Source organism: Mirounga leonina, unplaced genomic scaffold, assembly GCF_011800145.1.
Source record: "Mirounga leonina isolate KUSES-001 unplaced genomic scaffold, KU_Mleo_1.0 Mir_151, whole genome shotgun sequence".
NCBI lineage: Eukaryota > Metazoa > Chordata > Mammalia > Carnivora > Phocidae > Mirounga > Mirounga leonina.
In genome coordinates this window covers 92053580-92073350 of record NW_023270377.1, presented here as the reverse complement: position 1 = coordinate 92073350, position 19771 = coordinate 92053580, and the positions used below count along the sequence as shown (strand labels likewise).

The 19771-nt window shown below is 38.0% G+C and overlaps 2 protein-coding genes and 1 pseudogene across 2 annotated transcripts in view; 2 read left to right on the top strand and 1 right to left on the bottom strand.

The window, feature by feature from the left end:
* ZRANB3 (zinc finger RANBP2-type containing 3) overlaps window positions 1-13349 on the bottom strand; it is a 303113-nt gene extending 289764 nt beyond the window's left edge. Inside the window, exon 1 of the mRNA XM_035008146.1 lies at window positions 12870-13349. The gene's annotated coding sequence lies outside the window, so the exon portion shown is untranslated. The remainder of the gene's footprint in view (window positions 1-12869) is intronic.
* LOC118012708 lies at window positions 4874-4973 on the top strand (annotated as a pseudogene).
* Window positions 13350-13839: 490 nt separating the features above from the next.
* The window catches only part of R3HDM1 (R3H domain containing 1), a 195647-nt gene continuing 189715 nt past the window's right edge, over window positions 13840-19771 (top strand). Inside the window, exon 1 of the mRNA XM_035008136.1 lies at window positions 13840-13989. The gene's annotated coding sequence lies outside the window, so the exon portion shown is untranslated. The remainder of the gene's footprint in view (window positions 13990-19771) is intronic.

The window sequence follows — 19771 nt, the reverse complement described above, 5'->3', positions numbered from 1 at the left end:
TCAAAACAATATGGTACTGGCACAAAAACAAGACACATAGATCATCAGAACAGAAAAGAACGTCCAGAAATAAACCCATGCTTATATGGTCAACTAATCTATGACAAAGGTGGCAATAATACATAATAAGAAAAAGACAGTCTCTTCAATAAATGGTGCTGGGAATACTAGACAGCTACATGCAAGAGAATGAAACTGGACCCCTTTCTCACATCATACACAAAAATAAACTCAAAATGGATTAAAGACCGGGGCACCTGGGTGGCTCAGTCGTTAAGCGTCTGCCTTTGGCTCAGGTCATGATCCCAGGGTCCTGGGATCAAGCCCCGCATCAGGCTCCCTGCTTAGCGGGAAGCCTGCTTCTCCCTCTCCCCCTCCCCCTGCTTGTGTTCCTTCTCTCACTGTGTCTCTCTCTGTCAAAAAAGAAATAAAATCTTAAAAAAAAAAAATGGATTAAAGACCTAAATGTGAGACATGAAACCATAAAACTCCTAGAAGAAAACACAGGCAGTAATTTCTTTGACTTTGCAACATTTTTCTAGATATGTCTCCTCAGGCAAGGGATACAAAAGCAAAAATAAACTATCGGGACTATAACAAAATAAAAAGGGAAGGAAACCATCCACAAAAAGAAAAGGCAACCTAGTGAATGGGAAAAGATATCTGCAAAAGATCTATCTGGTAAGGCATTAATATCCAAAATATATAAAGAACTTATACAACTCAACACCGAAAAAAACAAATAAATCTGATTAAAAATGGGCAGAGGACCTAAATAGACATTTTTCTAAAGAAAACATACAGATAGCCAACAGACACATGAAAAGATGCTCAACATCACTAATCATCAGCAAAATGCAGATCAAAATCACAATGAATTATCACTTTAACCTTGTCAGAATACCTGGAATCAAAAAGATAAGAAATAATAAGTGTTGGCGAGGATCCAGAGAGAAAGGAACCCTCACACACTATTGCAATTGCTGCAGCCACTGTAAGGAACAGTATGGAGGCTCCTCAAAAAATTAAAAAGAGAATTACCATATGATCCAGTAATTCCTCTAGTGGGTATTTTCCCAAAGAAAACAAAAACACTAACTCAAAAAGATATATGCACCCTATGTTTACTACATCATTACTTACAATAACCAAGAAACCCAAGTGTCCCTCAATAAATAAATGGGTAAACAAGTTGGGGTATATATACAATGGACTATTACTCGGCCATAAAAAAGGATGAAATCTTGCCATTTGCAACAACATGGATGGACCAAAAGAGTATTACACTAAGTGAAATAAGTCAGACAAAGAAAGACAAATACTATGTGATTTCACTTATATGTGGAATCTAAAAAACAAAACAAATGAATAAACAAACAAGCAAAGAGCAGAAACAAACCCATAAATAGAACACACCAATGGATGTAGTGGCAGTGGTGGGAGGGAGGCATGAGCAAAATGGGTGTAGGACAGTGGGAGATACAAGTTCCTAGTTATGGAACAAATAAGTCACAGGGATAAAAGATACAGCATAAGGAGTATAGTCAATGGTATTATAATTAAAGTTGCATGAAGCTATGTGGTGAGCATACCATAATGTATAGATTTGTCAAATCATTATATTGTATCCCCAAAACCAATGTAACATTTATGTCAACTATACTTCAATTAAAAATATAAAGTAAAAAAATTAAAATATAACATGACATAGCAGGATTACGTACACAGAATAAAAATAATTTATATATAACTAGGTTTATAAGCAAATTTAGTAAGATTAATGAATACATAATCAATATACAGAGTCAACTGTGTTCCTCTATATAAACAAAAAGCAGAAAATAAAATTTTAAACTAAAACCATTCTCAAGAGCATCAAAAAATTCAAATTTTAGAAATAAGCCTAATAAAAAGAAATTCAAGAACTGTAAACAAAAATTATAAGAGATGTTTAGTAAAATTAAACAAGACATAAAACAAAGAAGTGATAACTCTGTTAATAGATTGGAACTGATTATAATATAAACAAACTCTTGAGATGATGTGACATGTCACTAAAACAACATGAACATCAGCAAAAACAGGTATTAGTTCTGAAGGTGGGGGAGAAAACTGATATTTTTGGAGTGCCTATCACAGTGTCTCCTTTTTGCCAAGAATTTGAACACATACTGTCTCATTTAATCCTCCTAAGAACTTTATAGTACTTTTTTCTTCACTAATGAGGAAACTATGACACAGTGAGTGAGAAAGCCAGGATTCAAATGTAAGCTTGTATGGCTACAAAACCTAAAAAGAAGTATATCTTCATCCAAAGAATTAAAACACAAGCAAAAGTCAAACAAACTAACAGGGCACCTGGGTGGCTCAGTTGGCTAATCGTCTGCCTTTAGGTCAGGTCATGATATCATGATATCAGGGTCCAGGGACTGAGCCCAGGGTCCAGGGACAGCCCAGTGTCCAGCTCCCCGCTTAGCAGGGAGTCCACTTGTCTCTCTGTCCCTCCCCCCGTTCGTTCTCTTTGTCTCTCTCTCTCTCTCAAATAAATAAATAAAATCTTTAAAACAAACGAAAAAACAAATCCTGTCTTGATGTATGCTCCTAGGAAGATGGGGTATGCAATCACTGGGAAAAATTGTTTGACAATTTCTTAAATAACTAAACACGCAACTACCATCTGACTCAGCAACGGTACTCCTGGGCATTTATCCTAAAGAAATCAAAACTTATGTCCACAAAAACAAACAAACAAACAAACAAAAAATACACATACACAAAAAAACAACTATTCATGAATGTTTACAGTAGTTTTATTCATAATAGCCAAACACTAGAAAGAACTCAGTTATACTCATAGTGAATGGTCAAACTGTGGTACATCCATATCATGGAACACAATTCACAAAAAAGAGGCACAACTGATACACACAACAATCTGGATAAATCCCCAGAGAATTATGCTGAGTGAAAAAAAGCCAATCTTGAAAGTTTACATATTGTTTGATTCCATTTATATAACATTCCTGTAATGATAAAATTATAGAAGTGGAGAAGGGATTAGTAGTTGCCAGGGGTGAAGGTGGAGAGGGACAGAAGTGATGGTTGCAACATGAGATATCCCTGTGGGATGCAACTGTTCTCTATCTTAATTATGTCAATATCCTGGTTGTGATATTGTACTATAGTTTTTTAAGATGTTACCATTGAGGAAAACTGGGTAAAGCATATGCAGAATCTCTTTGCATTCTCTCTCACAACAGTACGTGAATTTACAATGATCTCAAAATAAAGTTTAATTTAAAAAAATGGGAAAACACTCTAGCTTAACACATAGCAATGGATCTCAAAGTGCAGGAGGAGGAGGTCCACAAAGATAATACTCTAAGATTATGTAGCCACTGACAAGTAAAACATATAGCTGGGTCTCTGCTTCCTTTTCAACACAGGAATGCACCACCTCTGCTTCAGAGCTAAATCACAGTGAAAATATCTATCTTAAACAGTCAAAATATTTGCCCTGAAAAGAATTTCAGTTAAAAACTAAGTAATTATCTAATGAATCTTATTCCCGAATTTCATTCTTTCACGCATTCAACAAAAATATATTTGGGTGTTGACATGGAGCAGACACTGCACTAGGCTCTGGAAACATAATAATATAAAAAATAGATGTAGTTTTGAAGAAATACTATAGGGAAAGTATTAGGTGTTAAAGAAGCATATAACAAAAATTCAGTTTTCAAATTTGGAGGTTTGGAAGGCTTCCTAAGAGATACATACAAAGCTGAGACATAAAGAATACACAATAACCAGATGAGAAGCATATACAAAGGCCCTGATTTGGAAATAAAAGGCAGAGAGCAAGTAGGAATTCTTAGTCTTCATTTTACTGAACCTATCAGTAAATCATTCCTTCCTCATTAAATCACGTTTTTCACTTAAGATTCTAGAACACCACATCCCCATGGTTTCTATCCTACTTCAATGGTCATTGTTGCTCAGTCTACACTTGGGCTGGTTCTTCCTCATCTCCCTGCCCACTTAAGGTTAGAGTGTGCCAGAGCTCAGTTCTTAGTAACCCTTGCTCTATCCTTCAGAGATATCATTAGTGTCATGGCTTTAAATATTACCTCTATGCCAATGACTCCCACATTTATATAAAGAGATCAGACCTCTCCTGAACTTCAGACTCATAAATCTAACCAAACATCTCTACCTAGCAGTCTAATGGGCATCTTAACACAACTAAAACTGAACTCCAGATCTTTCTCTCAAACCCTGTTCCATCCACAATCTTCCCCATCTCATCTTTCCAGTTGTCCACACCAATTCCTTGACTCCTCTCAGTGTCTCTCATCCTGCATATCCAATTCATTAGCAACTCCTGTTACATCCAAAATATACCCAGAATCCCACCATTTCCTACTGCCTCTAAATCCACTCACCCGATCGGAGCTACTATCATTTCTAATCTGAATTTCTGCAAGAATCTGACTGATATCCCAGCTTCTACCTCCCTCCCTACATTCTCCTCTCAGTGTAGCAGTCAATGAGATACTTTGAAAAGGTAAGTCTGATCCTAACACTCCTCAGCAGTTCCCAGTTTTACTCAGATAAAAGGTCTATTAATGGCTTATAAGCCCTTCTACAATCTGCTCCCACTCCTACTACCATCCCTCCTCACTTTTTCTTCTCTGTCACAATGATGTCCTTACATGTTCCTGCTTTGGACTCTGCACTAGCTGGTCCACTTGCTTATACCACTTTTCCCCCAATTATCTACATGGCTACTTCTCTTGATTCCTTCAAGAGTCTTTTCTGAAACGTCAAATTTAAAATCTGATTACCTTATTTAAAATTTCAACTTTCACGCTTGCTTCAGCAGCACATATACTAAAATTGGAACGATACAGAGATTAGCATGGCCTATGCCCAAGGATGACACACAAATTCATGAATTGTTACATATTTTTCAGAGAAAGAATTTTAAAGTAAATGTGGCAACAATATGTGATTCTGGGTCAAGGGCATATGGGAGTTCCTGGCACTATTCTTGTGACTTTCTGTATGTCTTAAACGATTTCAGAATAAAAGTTTAAAAATTTAAAAACAAAAAACAAACAAGAATTGCAACTCCCTATTATCTCTACCTTACCCTACGTTTTCTTTCTTGACAGCACTTACCACTTTGTAAGACACTATATGATTTAGTTTCCTATTGCAGTTTTTATTTGTCTTTCCCCATGAGGGTATAAGCTCCAAAAGGACAGAGATTCTTGTCTGTTTTGTTTCCTGGTGTATTCCATGCATCTAGAGATGCCTGGCACCAAGCACTCAATATTATTTGTTACATTCAAGTTTCAAAGGACAGGGGTACCATGATTAGAGAGTTTAGAGGTAGAGTAGTTCATAGAGATGAGGAAGTATAAAGTAGGACCATAGGAGTGCATGGCTGAACTAGTGTGGAAATCAAATTCACAGGAGACACAGCAGTCCAGGAACTAAGAAACTAGCATGTTGTGTCAATTGGGCTAAACATTCAAACGCAGAAATCACCCTAAGTAGATAGAAAGACAGTAAGTCAAATTCAAGTTTTAGCAGGGAAATTGGGGACGCAGTTTGCAGAATGATTAAGATTAGAGGGAGGGTTGTTTATTGCATACAGATTAAGGCTACCTATTAGGATATTAGGGTATTAGAACACCCTGAAGAGTCATCTCTTTGCCGGTGCTCTTCCCATGCTGGCATTGTTCTTCGCTCAGTCACTGGGTCCCCTTCTCTAAAGAGGCTTCTTTGCTCGCCCAGCTAAGAAGACAGCTGTCTCACATACTCCTTTTTTTTTTATGGCATATGTAATTCCTACCTCCCATGAGGCTAGGAGCCATGCCCGATTCAACTTTGTATTCCTTCCTGTCCCCAGCACACTGTGCACATTCTCTACCAGTTTTTGTTGAATGAATAAAATAAATAATTTGTGATTAAAAAAAAGTTCTAAGAAAGGATGCCTACATATGGAAAATTCTTCCTACTACAGAATATCAATCAAATCTTCTGTTGAAGTTAAGATCAAATTCAGTTAATCCAGACAACTAAATTTCATAAATTCATCCTAGTCAAACAAAAAATGATCAGTGGAAATGGTTCCAAGTAGTACAGCAGTTTGGCTACATAGATACAACCAGTAAATGCTGTGACAATGAAATGCCTTAACAAATCTTGGAGGACCTATGATAAAACATCTGATTACTCACACCTCCTCTCCTCCCATCCCACTAATAATAAGAGGCAGGTGGATAGAGGCAAGGGAAGAGGACTAGAAGCCAGGAACCTCAGTAAATACCTCTCCCAACTAGGGAAGTAACCATATAATAACATAAATAATTCCAAGTTCCTTATTGGGGATATAAATTTGGCTTGAAAAAGTACCAGTTCCTGTAAGTGGTTAATATGGAGGTCTATTGGACAACTCTGCTTTAAAGTACATGGATTCCAGAAACCACAGATTCACAAAAAAACAAAACAAAGTTTATCATTGTAAGTTTCAAAAGGTAGTCAATGAAGAAGTCTACTTATCCACTCAAATATTTTCAAAGTGATTATACACAAAGTCATATATTCAATCACAGAAACTCTTCAAATCTGATCAAGACTTGAAAATGTACCTATGTCACATTTTAACATGCTCAGTGCTTTCATAATAGCATACATTCTCTTTACATTTACATCTGATGTAGCTATATTTAAAAATTGTCGGGGCACCTGGGTGGCTCAGTCGTTAAGCGTCTGCCTTCGGCTCAGGTCATGATTCCAGGGTCCTGGGATCGAGCCCCACATCGGGCTCCCTGCTCCGCGGGAAGCCTGCTTCTCCCTCTCCCACTCCCCCTGCTTGTGTTCCCTCTCTGGCTGTGTCTCTCTCTGTCAAATAAATAAATAAAATCTTAAAAAAAAAAAAATTGTCAGTTAAGCTACAACCTAAATTAAATAAATGGAAATCACATTTTTGTCAATAAAACTGATATTCTAAAATGATAAGTTAATTTCAGTAAATTACAAAATTATATAATATTTAAAAAATCATTTATGGGGCTTTAAAAACTACCATATCTAGTATCTAATTACTTTAAAAGCAAGGACACTAGAACGTTTCATTCTGTAGGCAACTGTTCTCAGAATAATGATATAATACCTCCCACTTATTGAGTGACCTCTCTGTGAGGACATTTTTTTTTTAATCTCTTGTAATTCTCAAAACAACTCACAAAGTATTATTATCCTCACATTAAGGTCAAGAAAATTGAGGTTCAGGAAAATTGATGTGAAATAATTTCTTACCAGTTAGCAACTGGTTATATTAAGTAAGCCTGGAACGGTGATTGTTCTAATTTTAAGTCTGAATTTTTGCCATTATACAACACTGCCTCTTAAAATCACTCACTCAAGAAATACTTTTTGAGTGCCCATTATGGACCAGGCATTGCAGAAAATACCACGTATACAAAGATTAGTTTGTGCCATTGCAGCCTCACATCTTAGCCCAATCTAGGGCAGAAATAAGACTTATAAACAAATAATTGCAACACAATGCAATAAGTGCTATGAAAGAAGTAGATATATATGAATACCATATAATAGTGCATGTGTTTGCTCTGTGTAAGGTAGCAAGCAATCAAAGGCGGCTTCACTTACGAGAAAAAAATGCTTGGTATGTAAGAGACATTATATTATTTTTTTTTAAAGATTTATTTGAGAGAGTGAGTGAGCACATGGTGAGAGGGGCAGAAGAAGAGGGAGAGAGAATCCCAAGCAGACTGGGTGCAGAGCCCCACACTGGGCTCGATCCCAGGACCCTGAGACCCTGACCTGAGCCGAAATCAAGAGACACCTAACCAACTAAGCAATCCAGGTGCCCCTATATTAAATTAAATGTTGATGCAAGTTGAAACTTAAAGGAAAAGCAGGGTTTGCAGATGGACAATCAATGTAAGGATATTCTAGACAGGAAGATGCCTTATTTGCAAAAGCACAAAGTTTCAGAAAATCGTAAGCAGTTTAGCATAGCTAAAAAATACGGTGCTTTTGACAAGTGGTAAAGAAGTAATATTACGCCAGGTTAGGGAAGTTCTCATATGCCATGTGAAAAAAAGAGTCTGGACTTTATCCTGTAAGAAATTGGGGACCTTTCTTAGACTTTGATCAGGCCATTAGTTTACAAAGATTACCTTGTCAAATATGGAAAAATAGATGTGAGGGTGGGAACAACATTTTAGAAGTCTACCACAAATAGCCCAGGTAATACAATTTATAATTTTTTTGCTTCAGACTCCTATATTTAATTACCTACCTGACATTTTGGACGTCTCACAGACATTTCTAGCCTAAATGTCCAAAACCAAAGTCTTATTTCTCCACCAAACTTGGGTGCTCCCTGTTCAATCTCTCAGTAATAGTACAACCATGCAAGTTACTCAAACCAGCAACTTGGGTTCGCTCTTGATTTCTCCCTCTCCTTTACCCACCAAACTAAATCCATTTATTACTAATTATCCCTAAGGCATATCTCAAATGCATCCATTTCTTTCCAGTTCCATTGCCATCCCAAGCTATTACTGCTCAACTGGAATACTGCAATAGCTCCCAAATGGACTCCCTGACATTTTCCTTAATATCAGTTGGTTTCCTTACAGCACTTATTATAATTAGCAATTCCTCTATTTATTTGAATTTTGTCTTTCCCTCCTATTAGAATGCCTTCATAAAATCAAAGACCATAAACTGTCTTGTTTATCATTTTACAGCACACTAGCATCAGCCAGGTCAATAAACAGTATTAACAGAGTACCACATACTTACTATAGGCCAGGCACTATTTTATGTGTTTTATGTATATGAAGTCATTTAATCCTCACAACAACCTGTGATGTAGGTATTCTTTTTTTTTTTTTTTTAAGATTTTTTTATTTATTTGACAGAAAGAGACACAGTGAGAGAGGAACACAAGCAGGGGGAGTGGGAGAGGGAGAAGCAGGCCTCCCGCCAAGCAGGGAGCCTGATGCGGGGTTCGATCCCAGGACTCCGGGATCATGACCCGAGTCAAAGGCAGACGCCTAAAGAATGAGCCACCCAGGCGCCCCTGTGATGTAGGTATTCTATTGATAAGAAAACTAAGGCACAGATTGCTAACTTATCTGCACAAGGTCACCCAACAAGTACATGGCAGAACCTAGAATCAAACCTAGGCAGTCTGAAGCCCATTCTCTTGATTATTAGCTAGTACTTCTCTTAGTAGGTGCTCAATAAATATTAACAATATTTATTATTTATTTATATTGTTAATAAACAAAGGAGAAGAGGAACAGGTTTAGGGGACATGCTAAGTTTGAAGTACTTGGAGAAGACTATGAAGTACAGAAGGATAGTTACAATAAGCATGCCAAAGGGGCGCCTAGGTGGCTCAGCCAGTTAAGTGTCTGCCTTGGGCTCAGGTCATGATTCCGGAGTCCTGGGATCAAGCCCCTCATCAGACTAACTGTTGAGGAGGGAGTCTGCTTCTCCCTCTGCCCCTCCCCCATCTCATGTTTTCTCTCTCTCTCTTTTTCAAATAAATAAATAAATAAAATCTTTTTAAAAAAATAAGCATGCAGAAGTCATCAGCTTCTACTGGAAACCACCTGTAAAATGCAAGCCCCTTTATAATAAAAAGTGATCATATAATTTTTAAAAAATTGGAAATGCTCTTAAACTGTAATCTTTTAGATCCAATTCTGTAATAAAAACATGTTTTCACAAAGCACAGAGAGCCCCCATTGAGCCTTGGCTGTATCTGAAAAATTCTGTATTAATAAGAAATGAAATACTTGTCATTAAGTAGCATTCAGTATCTATATAAATGTTAAACTTGTACTTTATTAAAATATAGAAGTGCCGAGATGTACTTTTAATTTGACAAAATGATACCAAAATCCATCTAAAAAAATACAAGAAAATATGAGAATAACAAGAAAATACCGAAAAAAGAAAAGTGGAAGCACACTTTACCTACTTGATATCAAAACATAGTCTAAAGTTAGAGAAATTAAGATAATGTGTATGGTTCAAGTCGAAGACAGAACAATAGGGGAAAAAAAACAGAGTCCAAACAAAATCAAGTGTGTATAAATTGTAAAATTAAATGTAAGAACAAATTTTAAATTATATATTCATACTATTTTTATTATCTAATTTATAAGCATCAGAAATGTTTTTTTAAGCATCACAAATAAACTAGAAACTATAAAAGAAAAAAGGCAGATTTCAAAGTAAAATAATTAAAACTATTTCATGGAAAAACAGCATTAAAATGTAAAAAGACAAATTTCAAAATGAGAGTCAAGGCTTGCAAAATATGAGAGTTAAAAACCTAAGAAGTAATTCCTTTAAAATTAAGAGATTATGATAGCCAATAACAAGCTACTTAAAAGAGATTAAACAATGGACACTACACATATAAAAAATGCTCAACATCAACAGAATTCAGTTACAAACAAAATAATGAAGAATCACTTTTTGCAATCTGATTGGATGGGATAAAAGATGGGAATTGGGTGCTCTCAAACACTGTTAGTAAGAAAGAAAATGGGTACAACCTTTCAGAAGAGCAATTTAGGAATTATAGAGTATTTGTGGTTAAATAACCTACTTCTAAAAAGTTAGATTTACAGGATAATCAGACAAGCATATAAAGATTTGTTCACAAGAGCATTCTTTTTAAATGTTAATAACCGACCCAACAATCCCACTTCTGGGCACATATCCAAAAGAAATGAAAACAGGATCTTGAAGACATATGTGCACATCCATGTTGGCTGCAGCATTATTCACAATAGCTAAGAGGTAGAAGCAATCTAAATGTCTATTGGCAGAGGAACAGATAAATAAAATGTAGTGTATACACACACACACAGGAATATTAATCAGCTTTGAAAAAGGAAATCCAGTCATACACTACAACATGGATGAACCTTGAGGATACAATGGTAAGTCAAATAAGCCAAAGAAGAACCATAACTGCCATGAGTTCACTCATACAAGTGAACTCAAGTAGTTTAACTCTTCAAAAAAAGTAGAATGGTAGATGCCAAGGGCTGTGGGAGGGGGAAAAGGGAGTTGTACAAAACGTGCAGTTTCAGTTTTACAAGATGAAAAAGTTCCATGTATCTGTTTAATGACAAGGTACATATACTCGACACTATTGTACTATACACTTAAAAATGGTTAAGATTGTAAATTTTATGTTTTTTACCACAATCAAAAAAAGTTAATCAAAAATAATATCCATCAAGTAGGAATTATCTTAGAGACATATAACGAAATACCAGATAGCAATCAAAAATGATATTTTTAAAATGACATTAATATATATCCAGTCATATCCACAGCCTATTGTTGAATTTAAAAAAGTTTACAAAAAAGCAAGGTAGTATGATAGCATTCATGCAAATGTCTGTACCTATAACAGATCTGTAAGGATATTCACCCCAATTTAATGGTGGTATCTCTGGATAACAGTATTACAGATGACCTCCTTTTTTTATTTTCCTTGTTTTTAAATACAATGAGTACATACTATGTACGTGACAGAGAATACTTCAAAAGAAGTGACGGCCACCATTTGTTCCAGAATTCTAGAATGGAATTTTACATTTCTCTCTCCCTATGTGTCTATAGCACATATTGGGGAATTAATAAATATTTGAGAGGCAAGATGAGTAGTGATTAAGAGATCAGAAATGAGACAGACCTGGATATGATTCTCAGCTCCGAAATTTACTGATCAAGGCCTTAAAGTCTTAATGAACGTCACTGAACACCAATTTCTTCAACTATAAATGTCACATAACAATACCTGCAGATTATTTCAAGAAAAATGTACTTAAAGCACTTAATATCATTCCTGGCTGGGGAAACACTCAATAAAAAATGATGGCCACAATTACTATTTCTTGACTTGAAGAACTCACAACAAAAACAAAACTAAGCATCTATAGGAAACTACACTGCAAAATTATACTGAAAATCCCAACTGCATTAAGAAAACAAGAGCTCTAGGGTGCCTGGGTGGCTCAGTCGTTAAGCGTCTGCCTTCGGCTCAGGTCGTGATCCCAGGACCCTGGGATCGAGCCCCACATCGGGCTCCGTACTCTGCAGGAAGCCTGCTTCTCCCTCTCCCACTCCCCCTGCTTGTGTTCCTGCTCTCGCTCTCTCTCTCTCTGTCAAATAAATAAATAAAATCTTTAAAAAAAAAAAAGAAAAGAAAAGAAAACAAGAGCTCTATATTGTACACCTTAAACTAATACTATATGTTAACAAACTTGAATTAAAATAAAAAATTACCAAAAAAAAGAGATAATGCTTTGACTGTTGGTCCCACAACACTGATGCTTTACTGAAGAAAAAAAAAACAAACAAACCAAGAATGGTAATGGACCATTTTTGAGTATTAGTCCTGTACCCTTCCGTAGCTTATCTCCTTCCAACCAATCTTTAGTAGAGTGTTTGTCTATAAGGGAGTGGGTAGTTCAGAACTTCTAAGACCATTTTTATTCAAACAGACGACCTGAAGCCATGCTTCATGCACGCAAAGCGGCTAAAAACATTAGAGGCACCCTCCACAAATACACGGGTGCAATCTAATCGTGAGCAAGTCAAAAGGTAAGAAAAATGGGACTCTGGGATTGAAGACTAGAGGTGGAGAATGGCATTCCGGACTTAGGAACTACCGCCATCCCATTTCACCCACTCTTTCTTTAAAACACAATTACATGCCGTTCAACTTCCTGTCTCTCTCGAAAGAAACTACTGACTTGCCCGCCACGCCACTCCGAAAGCCACACCTGGTGTATTCGCTGCAGAATCTCCAACTCCCGCCACAGGTTTGGCTTGCGTCCGCCCCAAGGCGGAAGTGACTTCAAAGGGACAAACTGAAAGTAAGAGAGTTCAAATACCAGGAATCTAAAACCCCTGCGGCGTTCTGAGAAGGCTAGTCTCTGACTACCCCTCTCTTTTATGCCTTCCTCTTCTGTTAGGGTGGCAAAAAGGATTCGCCGCACACTTGCAACTTGTTCCCCGCTCCAAACTCCAATCATTTAAGGTCGTCTCCTCTCATTGGTCAACGAAGTGACATGGGTATCTCCCAGGAACTACAATTCCCGTCAGGCCCCACGGGAAGTAAAAGCAGGAAAGGACAGCGGCGGGGGCAAAGCACATTGGGAAATGTAGTTCCCTGCTGGCCGAACAGAGCAGTAACTCCGCCTTCCTCCACTGAAGCTGGAGAAACCAGGTGTTCGGCCTAGAACCCGTTACCCCTAAGGGAGGAGCCAAGCCCTTAAGCAGCATTTCTCACTTCCCCCCTCCCATGGAGGATAAAAATGTTCATTCACTCCAAGAAAGCTCTATAAATATTCCCTAAAGAAATATGGTTGTCTTCCCGATATCTCCAGGTCAGTAAAAACTCCACAGAACTCCTCCACCTCAGGCTCCCAACTCGTGGGAAAAGGTGCCTTTTTTACAAGTGGGCAAAATGGCTGTCCTCTTAGTTTTACCATTGGTTGTCCTTTGCGTCCTTCAAGGGCGGTTACTTATCACCGATTGGTTCTTTTTCTCTTGAGGGTGGAGGAAGACTTGGCACAGCTCTCCCGCGGCCCGGGAGGAGATAAAGGGGTGGAGAGAAGGCAGTTTGTTCAAGCCTGATTGGATGATCCTCCTGTCACTCGAAGGATGTATAACCTATGATTTGTGGACTGCCCCTCAAAGAGAACGAAGAGGCGGGGCTAGTGCGTGGTGGGAAGGGGCGGGATTCTGCCAGCCGCGGCTGCCGCTGGAGCCGGTGTCCGGGCTGGTGATGGGGTTAATTCCCTTTCGTAAGACTCTTACTTGCACCCACCCAGCCCCGCCGTCGCCCCGCCGCGTCGCGCTCCAACCGCCTCCTCCTCCTCCTCCTCCTCAGTAACGCGGGTAAGAGATGCCCTCCCCTCCCCCCTCCAGCTCCCCGGGAATAACGCGCCTCGGTCCCCTCCCCCGCCCGCCAACCGGTAGCGCTAACGGAGAAGGAGGCAGGCAGGGGAGAGATGTGTGTGAGAAGGTGGCCTTCCCCGCCGAGCCATCGGCGCCCCAGCCAGGCCCCCGCCAAGGTGCTGCTGCTGCCAGCCCGCCGGGAGGTCGGGTTCCGAGGGAGCCCGGCTCGCCTGGCCCGCCGCTGCGGCTGCGGCTGCAGCTGCATCCACTACCTTGTGCCCACCGCCCCCACCCGGGGACCATGTGAAAAGCAAACCCCTCGAGGCCTAGCGGAGGAGGCAGGGGAAAGGTTCCCGAGTCCCTGCCATGGCTGCTGCTTGCTGCCTTTGCAGCCCCAGGGACTCGGGAACCAGCCACAGCAGGCCTGCCAGGAGCGGGTGCCGTGCGTGTTTCTGCTCTCTCGGGTGGCTGGCGCCGATGCCTCGGGCTCCCCCGCCCACCCCACGCCTCGGCCCCCGGCCTTGCACCGGGAGAATTTTTAGAAAGGAAATAAGGTGTTCCGACCAGTTGGTAAAATGCAGGCATATCTTGCCTGTGGTACAAGAAAAAAGCACAATGGGATTATTGAAAAGAAAGTTGAATGACTGTCAGTGCCACGGACCCCGGGGGTCAGATTTACACACCTTATGGTTGAGCCTTAGGCTCCAACCTATGTTTTTGAAGTTTTTTTTGTTCCCTTTTTTTGTTACGAGGTGCAGAGGAGAGTGCCTCTGCTTTTTGAGCTTGCTTTTATGTAGAAACAAATTGTTGAGGCTGTCTTGTCCCGTGTGTAATTTCCTGGATAGCAAGTTAAGTAAAAGTAAGGCTTAGTAAATAGCAGATGATTTTTCTAATATGATGTCCCAGAAAATATGTGTATATAGATCTAAGTATCCATGGTTATAGTTTGCCAAATTGTAATTCTGAAGAAACCCTTTGCTGTTAGCTTGTATGTCATTGATTACAAGAACTTTTGAGTAATGAAAGGTGGTTAAAGTCTAACTGGAAGCTAACCTAGTTGTGATATTTGAAAGAATAAAATCTATGTAATATTTAATATAGTCGATACCAGTGTAACTAGAGTAATTGGACATGCTTCAGTTTAATAAAATTTGGCATATTTGAGAGCGATTGCTTTTTCCTCACATATTGATGAGGCGCTCATCTTTTCACGCCGTGTGTGTGTTTTGCGTGGGTATGTCCTTAAATAACGGATTCTATAATTTGTTGTAGACAAGGCTGTATCAAAGGTAAAAAAATTTTAGGCCCACTTCTGAGGCTTAACTTGTTACCAGAGTAAACTTGGCTTCTGAAAAAATAATCAGAGTTTTGACTATGTGTTAGACCATTTCTTCAGGGTCTAAGGAGATCCTACTGGCTTAATGATCTTACATGTTCCATAGCTAATATACTTGCACACAGAATTACATAGATCCTACATTCAAGATATGGAAGAAATGTGGATGTGTGCTAAAAAAATGAAACATAACCCTGGAAGGTAAATTCGCACAGCTCCCCACAAAGCACTGATAAGTATATATGTATTCACGTGTCACTCAGCTTAGCATTTTCTATAACTTGTTGGCTAATTGATAAGTTACAGAATTAATACTTTCAGATCTCATATATTTTATGTACAGAAAGGGCTGATGAAAATATAGGAGGCTTTTACATTCTCTTATTAGCTGTGGGACCCTTTTATGAGCCTCAGCTCAGTCTCCTCATGTATAAAGTTGGGATGATGGCACTTAACTCTTTGAGTTGTGAGGATTAGAGATGAAGTATATAAAGCTCCTACTATTGTGTTTAATACATAGCATGTGTTATTAAATATTAACTTATTAATGCATCTTAAGAGAATGAGTGATATACATGCACAAGATGTTGAAGCCTCAGAACTTGCTCTGTTATGGCAGAGTACGACGGGAGTTTTCATTTATATAGGGACTTAAATTGGTGCAGTTTGCTGCTAGCCATTTTTCAAAGTAAAAGGTATGTGGGAAACTGGTAATCAGATACTGAAGAGTTGTTGATTTTAGAGAAGGTTTTTAATTTTTGCGTTAAAATCCCCATGTTTGGAATATCTTTCAAATGAATTATTTGGAATAAAAGTATGTGGTAAATTGTTGTAGTGATAAATTGTAAAATCTTTTAAATTTTAGTTAGCTGATAGGTGTTTCAAGGTTTATATTGTTGCTTTCCATATTCACTGTGCTATCAGGCTACTGACAAGCAACTCTTTAATACAGAGTGAAGATTAAGGAAGTCATTTGAATTCATTATGGCCATAGGCTGACTGCAGTTTTGTTGCTGTTTTTAATTCCCAATATTTATCAGTACTTGAGTGTTTCTTTTCTGTGAAACAACATCCCAGATACATTGTTCCTTTCTCTTTTCAGGCACTTTTGAAAATGTATTGGTCTTCACATATAATAGTGTCTTTTGAGTTTGTCCCGGTAGGCAAATTAAAGTTTAACGTGAAAAGTTTTATTGTGAAGTCTTCTGATAGTAAGGCCTGGCCAGGGTTCACGGCAGCTGTACCTTATGCTGAATGGTGAATGAACACAGTATGATTGGATGCTCCTTTGGGGACCGTTACATGGCATCAGCAGAATATTTTATAAAATTGAAATAAACTTTTTCAAAAATTATGCAGAAGAAATGCACTGCCATGCCTTGCCAAATAAAGAGATTTTCTAGTACTGGCACTTTAGAATACCTAATTATACACATTTGAGTTGATGTTAACTTCTAATTCCGCAGAAACAGAAGCACTGAGAGTTGATAAAGTTTTTATTTTCTCCATTCTTGAAAATATTACAATAATAAACACTTAAGACTTGATGGGTTTATAATATATTGTTGCTATTTGAATTAGAAAATTTCACTGTTGGGCGCCTGGGTGGCTCAGTTGGTTAAGCAACTGCCTTCGGCTCAGGTCATGATCCTGGAGTCCCGGGATTGAGTCCTGCATCAGGCTTCCTGCTTGGCAGGGAGTCTGCTTCTCCCTCTGACCCTCCCCCCTCTCATGTACTCTCTCTCATTCTCGCTCTCTCAAATAAATAAATCTTTAAAAAAAAAAGAAAAGAAAAGAAAATTTCACTATTAACACTTTCATGATCTGTTGTACATACTCTGGCAGTCTGTGTGTCAAAGAGGTGTGGCTACAAATAGCAGTCAACTTTTCAAAAGGCTCTTATAGCTCCAAATCATAGAATCTGTACTCTGTCTTTGTAGTCACACCTGTATACAGTGATAACTTATTATTTATAATTTATAATTTAAGATAACTAGGATACATAAGGAGCATGTCAGTTTTTTCTCAGTATAATATTAATTTTTTCCTAAAAAAGTAAAATAGTCTTGCATTTGATCCTGTGAAGTCTCATGTTTACTAGTAATACAGACATGTGCAAAGAATCAAATCTTAAAATCAAACAGAATTTTATTAAGCTAACTTTGCTTTCCAAATAAGGATATGTTATATAAATTAAGCAAATTTGTGTGTACCTGATAAGATGTAAGCATGTGTATCTTTTCCAGAATTTAATTCAATTAGTCATCGGATGATGGTTGAAATAAGAGATGAGTTATTTAATCCTGGCTCAAAGCTAGTTCTTTGTCTTATTTTCCAACAGTTTGGTTTTTTCCCAGATTTTGTCCTTGAAAATTTTGCCTCCTCTTACCTTCTTAGTCTCTACATGTGCCTATTAACTTAAAATTTTTTCCCAATGAGTTTTGAAAACCTGTACTTATGATCTTTGTTGTTCTCTTTGCCTTGTGAACTGTAGATTTGTAACTTTAAAAAAAAAAAACTTCTGGGCGCCTGGGTGGCTCAGTTGGTTAAGCGACTGCCTTCGGCTCAGGTCATGATCCTGGAGTCCGGGATCGAGTCCCACATCGGGCTCCCTGCTCAGCAGGGAGTCTGCTTCTCCTTCTGACCCTCCCCCCTCTCATGTGCTCTCTCTCTCTCATTCTCTCTCTCAAGTAAATAAATAAAATCTTTAAAAAAAAAAAAAAAACTTCTACCTGTAAGCTCACTTCTCTAAGCAAATCGTGGTTTTTGTGCCTTCTTATTTCATAAATACTAAACCATATAGCATGTTTAAATTATTGTTCTTATAGCCTGCTTGACTAGTGCCTTCATCTACAACTCCCTATAAGTACTTTCTCTTGAAAAGAAATTAAGTATGGAAAATAAGTTACATATGTTTTTATTCTTGACCTTTCTTCTTGAAGGGCAATAATTTGATATTGTCTTGCCTAAGAGCTTAAAGTACTATGATTTGACTTCTCCCAACTTTAGTTTTATCACTGACAGATAAAAATTAATTTTGTGGGCTACTTGTACAGTTAACTTTACTAACCTTTCTTCTGCTTGAAAGATATTCCATAACCAGTATATCAACTTATAGCCTGAGTTGGAAGTTTAACTGCAGATTTACCTTGATGCCTTGTTTCTCAATAGGGAGAGAAGCTATGGAATTTAATTACAAAAGAAAGGTCTAATGTGGGGAAAAAAAACTGTAAATGTATGCAAAGCAAGGACTTAAATGAACATAAGGCCCTCATTTTTAAAGTGCTCTTGGGAAAGATGCTTATTACAGAATTGCTATGTTTAAAAATAGTATGTTTTTGCTGAAAACAACCCAAATCCCTTCCTTGAGTGAATGGTTAAACTGTTCTATATCCATACTATGGAATACTATGCAGCAATAAAAAGGAACAAACCACTGATAAAGTAACTTAGGTGGATCTTAAAGTAATTACACCAAGTGAAAAAAACAATTTTAAAATGAGACAACCGTGTGGTCTCATTTATATAACATTCTCAAAATGGCAAATTACAAAGATAGAGCACAGATTAGTGGTTGCCAGGCATTAGAGATGGGGTTTGAGGGAGCAGGATGGTTGTAACTGTAAAGGGGTAGCATGAAGGATCTTTGTAGTAATGGAACGGGTCTGTGTCTTGATTGTATGGTGGTTACCTAAATCTACATTGCATAGAAACACAGACAAATGGGGGCACTTAGGTGGCTCAGTTTGTTAAGTGTCTGACTCCAGATTTCGGCTCAGTTCATGATCTCAGGGTGGTAAGATGGAGCCTCGAGTCAGACTCTGCACTGTGCGTGGAGCCTGCAGTCTCTCCCTCTGCCCCTCCGCCCCACTCAAGCATGAGCACTTGTGCATATGCACTGTCTCACTCTCTAAAAAAAAAAAAAGAAAGACAAATGAGTGCATGTAAAACTGGCAAAATATGAATAAGGTTGTATATCAATGTCAATCCCTGCTTTTGATGTTTAACTATATTTACATAATGCTATCATTGGGGGAAACAGTGAAGAGTACAGGGGAGCTTTCTATACTTTTTTTTGCAACTTCCTATGAATGTATAATTATTTGAAAAATGAAAGTTAAGCACAAACCCTGGTATTTACATATATATTCCTGTATAGTATTGAGAAAAAATGTAATTTTAAGCAAATATCCTTTAAAATACCATTCATACATTTTATATTGTTCATTTGTGTTAGTTTACCAAGTCAAGTTCACATGCATCTGAGCACAACAGAAATACCTCTACATCAGACATATCCAAGGTGCAGTTTCTGTTTTCATCTTATATGCCTTGTTTTCCCTAAATGCCAATTCTTTCTTCATTCTCCTTTTATAAAGGCTTGCTACCCTTTGACTTTTCAACCCCTCTTCATATAAACTAAAAGGAATCTGACATTAGTTATCT